Source organism: Mytilus edulis, chromosome 12, assembly GCF_963676685.1.
Source record: "Mytilus edulis chromosome 12, xbMytEdul2.2, whole genome shotgun sequence".
In the NCBI taxonomy this organism is placed as follows: Eukaryota; Metazoa; Mollusca; class Bivalvia; order Mytilida; family Mytilidae; genus Mytilus; species Mytilus edulis.
This window is the reverse complement of record NC_092355.1, coordinates 68,376,395-68,386,098: the sequence shown is the minus strand read 5'-3', so window position 1 is coordinate 68,386,098 and position 9,704 is coordinate 68,376,395. Positions and strand designations below refer to the sequence as shown.

General features: G+C 31.5%; 1 long non-coding RNA gene across 1 annotated transcript; it reads right to left on the bottom strand.

The window, feature by feature from the left end:
• Positions 1–3,799: 3,799 nt before the first annotated feature.
• On the bottom strand, positions 3,800–7,831 carry LOC139498983 (uncharacterized). Its single transcript, XR_011658062.1, has 2 exons — positions 7,604–7,831; positions 3,800–4,647 (listed from the first exon to the last, which is right to left on the bottom strand). It is a non-coding gene; the product is annotated as an uncharacterized lncRNA (long non-coding RNA).
• Between the last annotated feature and the right edge of the window lie 1,873 nt (positions 7,832–9,704).

The following is a 9,704-nucleotide window of genomic DNA, read 5'->3' as shown; positions in this document are numbered from 1 at the left end:
GCGAAAAACGTTACCCAATGTATTTGTAAACCAAACGTATCTTTATAACTGAATTAACAGTTGACAATTTTTTTATTATTAAATTAGTTGGGTGTGAAATCATTCATGCATACACAATTGTTTTCAATACCCGTAGTTTTACGAATCACATTACTTCATAATAACGCTAATATACATGATATACTCTAAACCTAGCCGGGAACTCCTTATACACACACTTGTCAAACTTATCCCCATATAAAACTGCTTTATATTTTTTTTAGGGCTTATTTCAGACACTTATTCTGAGCTTTTATTCGGGGCTACATTTTTTTCTTTTAAAATTATAAATATTGCCGTATTAACCATATTGATTTCTATACATGTAAAACATATAATCAAAGCTATTACGGCCATTTAACACATCTTTAGCGGCTATGGAAAACAAATTTTAAATCTATCTAAATTTATTTTAATCACTCGCGAGAAAAAATCATATTTTCACCGGATTTTTCGCAAACAATTTACCATACATATTTTGTACATTTGTAAATACTAGTAGATGGACGTACTGTACATACAAGACCCGACAAAATAACTAGCGCAAGTGAAAGTTCAAATGTTCAAAACAAGAAAACTCGCATTGTTTCAGACAGGAAAATCAAATCTTCTTTTATGTTTTTTCACATCATGGTTTAGAACTTGATGTATTTGGTCAATTCTAAAGACTGACATCGGATTCTCTTACGTGGTTGCAGTTGATCAGATGTCGTACTAATTACGTTTATTCAAAATATTTTCCCATTTCAATTGTTCAAATTCAAATTATTTAATCTTGTAAATGCTTGTACAATAATGACATACTATTTAATTAGTAAAGAAAACTAACAAAGTTACTAGATGTAGACAATATTCTGGGTCCCTTAATATTTTTTTGGTTCGGTGTGAGCCGAGGCTCCGTGTTGAAGGCCTTACATTGACCTATAATGGTTTACTATTATAAATTGTTATTTGAATGGAGAGTTGTCTCATTGGCACACACACCCAATCTTCCTTTATCTATGACAGTACAGTAATGGAAATTTTAAAAATGGTCACATTTATAAATTACGAAAATGGGTCCCATATTCTGAATTCATATATACACCTTAGAAAAAACAAGTGAAACTGCGAGCTACTGCTCACTGATGATACCCCGCCGCAAGTGGATAATATAAATAGTGTAAAAATATGCAAGTGTTCGGTAAACAGGAAATTGTCGAGTGATGAATCTGAAAACGCATCGCACGGTATAGCTGACTTATATAAATCCTGAAACCAAATTTCAGAAATCCTTATATTGTAGTTCCTGAGAAAAGTGTGACGAAAATTTTCAACTTGGCTTTCATGTGTAAAATCATACAAGTGTTCAGTTAACAGGAAGTTATCAAGTGATGAATCTGAAAACGCATCACACTGTATAGGTGACTTAGATAAACCCTGAAACCAAATTTCAGAAATCCTTGTATTGTAGTTCCTGAGAAAATTGCAACGAAAAAATAAATAGTGTAAAATTATGCAAGTGTTCGGTAAACAGGAAGTTGTCGAGTGATGAATCTGAAAATGCATCACACGGTATAGCTGACTTCGTTAAACCCTGAAACCAAATTTCAGAAATCCTTGTATTGTAGTTCCTGAGAAAAATGTGACGAAAATTTTCAACTTGGCTATCATGTGTAAAATCATACAAATGTTCGGTAAACAGAAAGATGTCAAGTGATCAATCTGAAAACGCATCACACGATATAGCTGACTTAGATAAACCCTGAAACCAAACTTCAGAAATCCTTGTATTGTAGTTCCTGAGAAAAATGCGACGAAAAATATTCATGGGAGGGACTGACTGACGGACAGACTGACGGACAGACAGACAGAGGTAAAACAGTATACCCCCTTTTTTTTAAACTGGGGGTATACAAATACACAGATTCAGTGACTTGTGACTCGTTTCATCCCGGATGGCAACTATTAAAGAACCTACCAAGTGTATTCATTGTAAATTGTTTTTGTCCTGAACATGCATGTAATATTTGCTACTGGACAATAGCAAATTAAAACCCCAAAAATATGCTTCCAAACATAAATATTATAATTAAATTACAACAAACAGCTCACTATTAGTGCATTATACATGTATGACTTTGTAATGCTTATTGTGTTTATGGAAAACAATGGGAAAATGTTGCTTAATATCTTGGGTCATATATTTAGAAGGCATTTATTCAAAAGCAGATAGAATGGATTTGTAGAAAAAAACATGAATAAGGGCACCTATTTAAAGTACAAGTCTTTGGTTAAACACAATATATTTGTCATCATTGGTGTATCAATGTTGCTTTTGTGTACATGGTATAAAAATCAAACTTGGGTTTCTCATCTAAACTTGTTTACATTGTGTTACATCATCCAATATGGCTAGGCCTGTTATAGGTTTTTCATTATCACACTTATGCGGAACTGATTTTGCTCATTGTTGAAGGATGTACAGTTACTAACAATTACATCACTTGGCTTACGATTGATGGTCGTCTTATTGAAATTCATACCACATCTCCTTATTCTGGTTATCATACAGTATTCATGTTATACAATACCTAGTATTATCAAATGAATTATAACAATTGTTAATAATGTAGTTGTCAGACTTTTGTTATCAAAAAGCAGCTACATGTGTATAATCTTGCTTTTCCTACATGTATGAAGGTTTTAGTACATTGTACATGTACAGGTATCACACAAACTTTCCATTATAAATAACCTTTGAAAAAGAATTTAAGTCACAGTAAAATTAACCATGCCAGACAGATGATGTACACCCTACAAACTGACATTCCATACACAAAATTTAGTGATTTATACTGTCTGTGGAATAGACTTAACATTCTTAACATCCAAACCATGAAAATTAAACATTGCCCAATGAAACATGAAATGAGGTCATGGTCAGATGTAAAGCCTGCCAATCAAACTTGTACACCTTATGAATATATATCCAATAATATGCCAAAAATAGTGATCCTATACATGTCATGCATGTACATGTAGTTTATACTGTAGCATCTGAGAAACATTTGGAAATAGATCAAACAACAAAAACTAAGCATTGTTCAATGAACCATGATATTTTCATTGAGGTCAAAGTCTGATGTAAGTCTTGCAATTAAGACATTTTTTCACCGCACTCATTTCATACACCAAATATATATAATTGACCTACTTTTCCTACTGCTTGTAGTATTTAACATGTGTGAGAAACAAACTTGACAAATTACATGTAACTGAAGTAACCTTAATCACTGATCCATGAAATGAAGTCAGGATCAGGCCAACCTTGCCTGACAGACAATGAGACATACAATGTAAACCTTTCAAGATACCTACATGTATATATATAAATGGGTTTACCTAAAATTAATCCATGTTATACATGTAAGACTTAGAGTGTATTCCACTGTGACTGTTCAAACAGTAATATTTTTTTCCAAACAGTTACATGTTCATGTAGCTTGATGTAGCAATGTGTAGTGTACCATGCAAACTAGGTTACGTGCAAGGGACAAGTCACTAACAGAAATGTCATAACATAAGGAAGTACCCAGGCCTTTCAGCTTCTAAAATTTATCTGGTGAAGCTCAAATACAAAACGGTACGTTGTAGCCAGATTGTAATACCAATTTCTTGCATGCATGTACTTCAACTTTTGTTGCAGGTGGAATAATAAAATTATACTTTAAAGTACATGCATGGTTTATTTGTTTCAAATACTTGGCCACTAATCATGCTAATTAAGATATTTATTTAATTCAAATTCAGACTTTAATAATTTAAGTACAGCAAGCAGTCATTTGACACTAAACAATTGACACAGACTGCACGAGACCCTCATAGTTGGTTAAGATCTTTTTACACACCCTGGACACGCTGGTGGTAGTTAACAATTGCAATGCCAACATAAACTTCAGATGTGATATACATGTACTGTTTTGTAAATTTCACTGAAGCTAGAAATTCACATTATCCATATTCATGATATTGTTATTATAATAAATCCACTAATTAAAAGTATTCATGAATTCAGATATGATGCACTATTATTAGTAGTATTCACTGAAACTATGAATTTTCATTATTCCAAATTGCTATTTTAAATGAATAATTATCCTGGGTATTCATGGAACTCAGAAACAATGTACATGTATGATTGCAGTATTAATATGCACTACAACTATGGAATTTTGTTATTCCAAATTCACAATTGATCATGATTGATGATAATCCCAGGTATTTAGTCCTCCAGTAATGTGGTCCTCCTTTCATACAATATATTAAGTTTCCTATTTGTACAAGGCACAATTTTCTTCTTGTTCAATTTAATCAGAACATCACATCATCATCATTGAATAATGCTGCAAGCCCTATTCTTTATTTCAAAAACAATAGATAACTAGTATAAAATAATGAATTAATCCATTGTTTCACAATTTGCAGCTATGAGAGCGACTCAGTGACGTCTACATTTCCTATGCATCAAAGTGCACATGTTTCCTATGCATCAAAGTGCACATGTACTAGCAGGCATCATATTCTAAGTGGGAATCATGGTCAAACCAATACATTTTCAGTATGATTCTACAAAATAAAATATACATTAAGACTTAAGTACAGTAAATGTTTAACTAATAATAAATATATAAAATACTACATGTACATGTATATACATTGTGCAATAATAAGAAAGTTAATTACAATAACTGTATTTACCTAAAACTATGGCACTCATTGACTGAAAAATTCTAGCACTAATACAATTCTATTTTCAAGTCACTATTAACAAGAAAAATAAATCTGTTAAGGGGGTCTAAATTCTTTATAGTGTTGTCTTTTTTTTCCTGCATTAATGATTTTTTAAGTGTGATTGTGTACTTTCATTGAAGGGTTACTGTCTTATTGAGGCTCACACCATACTTTAATTCATCAATTCTTTAAAACACAACAGGTTATTTCTTTTGTTCATTTTAATTATGTTTATAATTTAATATGAAATATATTGATACTACAAACATGACAAAGAAAAGTTTAAGGAATGAAAAAATAAAATAAATAAACAACTTTGCACTGTTACTATATACATGCACTAGATAATATTGACTTTACCTGTGTCCAGTGCATATAATGAATAAACCTTTGTGATGTAAATATATTGTTCCAAGACTTAACCATCCCAGTTAATGTTTTAAATCCTTGAGTTTAATATTTTTTACATCTTTTGTGTTACCCTGAATACTTTTTACTTATTCATTTCTTATTACAGCTTGCATTAAATAATGCTTTGCAGCTCAGACAACACTTTTTGTTTATTTAATTTAGTCATTTACCCAATTTTATTTTAATAAATCAATATTCAAATTTCTTTTAAAATTTGAATTTTTATATCCAAAATAATAGTATATCCTGCTGTTTCATATTATTTAAAATTATAATTTGTTTTGAAAAATTTATCAAAATTTTAATCATGATAATTTGTGAAGATTATCATAAAATTATATCATTATACCAATGACAGATTAAATATCATCCCCAGGGCAATAAACTATTGTGTCTTAATTTGTATATTAGCTACATCATGTATATAATAATTTCTTATTAATACCTATCAGATATCCAGTGTTAACATCCTGATTATTACCTATTTTAATGTCACATTTGCATGGTCATATTCAGTAAATACAAATATTTTATTTGTTTATTTTTTTTTAAATATGTTGAGCTTCATAAAATACTTTAAAAAGGTTTATACCATGTTAACATAAAAAAATGCATACAGACATGACAGATAGATTGTTTTGTTATGTTTTCCTGACATATTGAATTTTAACATAAAATAATTATCATGATTATGTGGAAAATGCAAAAAATCAGCAATCGTTTGTGAATGCACATAATCAAAGGAGGTGTGGGATATATCAATGATGCATCAACCCAACAGTTAGACAACAATAAAGTAACCAAAACACAATTGAATGCGTGTCAAAAAATATGACTCATGATTAGAAGGTCCTTAATAATTGTTGGAATAATAAAAAGACCATTGAATGTTACTACTTGTAAGTTACATTACATGTATTGCACAAATGAATTTTTAAAAACAATGCTAACAGGGCACAATTTATATAAAAATTTCACATGAAAATATATAGTTTAGGTTCAAAGTATTAACAAATTATAGTGATTTAATATAAATTCTATGTTAAATCTAAAAAGAAGAAAATTATGATGCTAGCTTTGCTCTTTTAATATTTGCTTTTTAAACAATGCAGTACATGATAAAACAATTACTAATTGAATTAGCACAATTTGTTTAATCAACAGTGTTTAAATGGCAACTGTTTATGACTCTGTGCCTTGTTTCAGGAACATTAATTTAATAATATTGTTTTATTTTGATGATTAATGCTATTTTAAACCATTTCTGAAATACCTATTCACTTTCAATGCCTGCTATCATGTATTATCAAAAATATATATTAATGTTTTGTTGTCCATGATTTGAGAATTATTTAAAATCTAAATGAAAGTGGACACTTGCTAAATAAGTCACTATTTAATCTTAAAGTTAATAGTTTTCATAACATTGTATGATCAAATCATATGTTTTTGTACTATGCATGTTTTTTTATGGAAATTGTGACATCACAATGCATTCCTTATTGAACAAAAACTATCAGCTGATAAAGCAAAATCAGGGAAATACTAGTAATCCAGCATAAGCATGATAAGAAACACATTTTTATGGATAGGTACATGTAAAGATCGGTTGGTTGTTTGTTATAAAATGTCCAGTGACAAGTATTTCATGCAAATTTATGACCCCAGTTAGCAATACTTTAACATTCAATATGTACGATACATGATGTATAGGTCAGTGGCACATCCAGAACTTTTCATAAGGGACAGGGTTGCTGACTGCCCTTAGGGGCACAGATCCAGTCATGCTCGAGTGATTCCCTATATAATCAACCAAACTTTTCCCACAAAAAAGGGGAAGATATAGAGTAACCTTTTCTGTATTCCACTCAGGGTGATGTATGCAAAATAATTAAGGTAATAAATGGCATACTGTTCACACATGATAATAGGGGGAGGGGAACGGTGTCCTTTATGACTTTCAATGATTTATTATGATGCTCAACTTTAACATTGAAGCTCAAAGCCTATATTTTCCCTGGAATATGCAACTTTGCACGAGTGTGTTAATATAGAACATTGATTCATAGCTATAGCCTATCGGAGTATCTAAATACATAGATTCCGTAGGATCAGTGGCGGATCCAGACATTTTAAAAAGGGGGGGGGGGTCCAACCCAGGACAAAATAGTGGGGGTCCAAATATATGTCCCCATTCAAATGCATTGAGCGGCCAAAAAAAAAAGGAATGGGTTCGAACCCTCTCCCCCCCCTTTTGATCCGCCAATGGGAACAAATTGTAAGGTCTGTAAGCCGACAAATGTGCACATTTTCCCTTCAAAATTATGAATCCATGATTATTCGATAGACATGCTATAAAATATTGATAATTTCTACTCACCGATTGTAATTTCCAGCTAAGATTATTGAACATGTGGTCTAACATCTGTAGTTACCTGTGTAAAAATATAGTTTGCCGACCTGAGGTCCAAGGTTTTTTGCCGACAAAAAATTAAAGAGGGTAAATCGTTTACGGTGAAGAATTGTTTTCCGTTTTTAATGAAACTTGACAGATTTTGCTAATTATTTTTTTAATCATCGGAAATGTCCTTCTTGGTGAAATTCGAATTAAAACTGATTTATTATGCTGTACAATATTGGTAACTGAGTCATAATCTTTAAATTTATTTCAAGTACACCCTTGTACATTTTTCTATTGCGCAGAATTTATCAAAACTTTTTTAAGTATAAATTTGAATGAATTCATTGTCATCTTCTTATTCTTCTGCAATAATATCAAAACTCTATTTTAAACGAAAGCTGCTGGTTTTTAAAACCAGTTATGAACGAAAATGTTATAAAACAGATATTATAAAATAAAAAGTAAGGATATCAGAAGGATTATTTAAAGTCAAACGCACATGACTGTCAAAAATGAACGGACAATGCTACGGCAATAAATAGAAAACGACAAAAGACAAACAACGATCGCAAAATAAATGAATAAACAGCAAAACAAGTTTACAATCGCACAATAGACGATAATAGTATAAGTAAAGACTATTTCACAACAAAATCAAATCTTGAGAGCCGGGTGAGACGTGATTTTTTTACGCTGATGGCCGACTACCGTTACGCTAAAATATTTGTATTAAAACATTTACCGACTGTATCAACCTATGAAGTGTTTGTTTTAAACATTTAACGACTGTGTCAACCTTTTATAAGTTGTTATAAACATTTAATGACTGTGCCAACCCTTAGAAAGTTGTAACAAACATTTAACGACTGTCCCAACTCTAAAAACGTTGTGACAAACATTTTTTGACTGCATCAACGTCTGAATAGTTGACACAAACAAATTTTAACTGTCTCAACTATGAAAAGGTTGGGACGGACATTATGCAACTGCCACAACTATTAGAAAGACTGTAATACATAGATTTTGACTGTGACAACACCGTAAACCACTGCAACAGTTCTGAAATGACTGATGGTAGCATTTTTTGACTTTCACAACCCGTAGAAAAGTTGGGACAGACATAAATAAACTGTTGCAACGAAATATGACAGATTTGACAGTCATTACTGGTCTTTTACAGACTAAAACAGTCGTACAATGACTGTTACTGGTATGGACAGTTGTTTTTTCGTCCAGTAGTGAGGGTTTTCGATATCACAAACTAGTCAAAACATTTACTAAATTTTATCATCTGTATAAGAACATCATTCGTAAATATAGCTCAACATGCAGACTTCTTATACGTTCAGGTATTTCACATCCAATTTTTTATGGAAATATTCTTTATAAAGCAGAAAGGTGTCAGTATTTACCTCAGAAACTAACAAAACCTATGAATAGACTTATTAAGAAGGGATATAATTACGATACTGTTGTCAAGTCATTAAAGATTGCATATTTTGGCGTTAATATTGAGTCACTGATAAGGTCTTTGCATCGGAACTAAACACATTTATTCTAAAAACAGTTGTTGGCATGACACATGTTATGTTCTTCTCATATATGTTATGATGGTTTGATACTAAACCCCTAACGGGAAGGATTGTGCCTGATGTTCATATGATGAAATCATAATCTTTCAGTCAGTTTAATTGAAGTCTGGAGCTGGCATGTCAGTTAACTGCTAGTAGTCTGTTGTTATTTATGTATTATTGTCATTTTGTTTATTTTCTTTTGTTACATCTTCTGACATCAGACTCGGACTTCTCTTGAACTTAATTTTAATGTGCGTATTGTTATGCGTTTACTTTTCTACATTGGTTAGAGGTATAGGGGGAGGGTTGAGATCTCACAAACATGTTTAACCCCGCTGCATTTTTGCGCCTGTCCCAAGTCAGGAGCTTCTGGCCTTTGTTAGTCTTGTATTATTTTAATTTTAGTTTCTTGTGTACTATTTGGAAATAAGTATGGCGTTCATTATTACTGAACTAGTATATATTTGTTGAGGGGCCAGCTGAAGGACGCCTCCGGGTGCGGGAAT